This window comes from Buceros rhinoceros, unplaced genomic scaffold, assembly GCF_000710305.1.
Source record: "Buceros rhinoceros silvestris isolate BGI_N320 unplaced genomic scaffold, ASM71030v1 scaffold883, whole genome shotgun sequence".
NCBI lineage: Eukaryota > Metazoa > Chordata > Aves > Bucerotiformes > Bucerotidae > Buceros > Buceros rhinoceros.
The window spans coordinates 137,839-138,720 of NW_010401612.1; the positions used below are offsets into that span (position 1 = coordinate 137,839).

The following is an 882-nucleotide window of genomic DNA, read 5'->3' on the forward strand; positions in this document are numbered from 1 at the left end:
AAACCAGCATCTCCCAAGTCAGGGCTGTGCCGTGCAGCCACGCTTCCCCCCAGCAGCACCACGGTGAGGCCAGCAGTGCCCCAGCACCTTGCTCCAGGACCCAGCCCAGCCCCGTCCTGCTGGGAGGGAGCTACTGCCATCCCCTCCCTGCTTGGAACCCCCTCCCAGGACCCACTGTCCCCTCTGGGGCACAGGGGTGGAAGCGCAAGTGAAGCTATCGCAGATTTGCGCAAGGCAGTCAGGTGGTTGCCCCGGTCTTGCCAGCTGTAACAGATCTCAGAAGCAAGGAGAACCCAATGCTTTTATCCACATTATGCTGACAAAAATAAAATCACAACAGGTCCAGCTACAGCATGAACAGACAAATACAGGAAAACTATTTTATCTCTTCTTCCAAACTGAATTTGAACAATCTGAAACGTTCTGGTGAGGAGGCTGTGACCTTGCTGCATTTGCAAATGAACAAGGAAGGAGGACTGGATTACTGAAAGAATCTTTCACACCTACAGACACAAAACAGTAAGTACTTCAGGCTTTCGTGAAAGCCTCCAGCTAGGTGATTTTTCATGCTGGCATTCAAATGCAAGTAGAAACACTTACTCTGGAAAATAATTCCATCTTTGGAAAACAAAAAAATGGCAGTGACAGCTTTCAGAGAAAGCAAAGCAGGATCTTATCTCAGAAACCCCATCACGCTACCGTCACACAAAGTTAACAAGCTAAAGCAATGCCTGGCAATAAAAAGCCTCTTTGCATTTATATGGCTTCTTTCATCCACAGATCTTCGCACACTTTCTGAGCACCAAGGGCAGGCTCCCGAGCCCCCGCTCATGCTGAGTCGGGCTTTATGTTCCTCATAACCCTGCTGCACACGGCAGGGGC

The 882-nt window shown here is 50.0% G+C and overlaps 1 protein-coding gene across 1 annotated transcript in view; it reads right to left on the reverse strand.

The window, feature by feature from the left end:
* Positions 1-882, reverse strand: part of CSMD2 (CUB and Sushi multiple domains 2) — a gene marked incomplete at its 5' end in the record, with an annotated part of 130,994 nt that overhangs the window by 99,283 nt on the left and 30,829 nt on the right. The gene's annotated exons all lie outside the window — the stretch shown is intronic.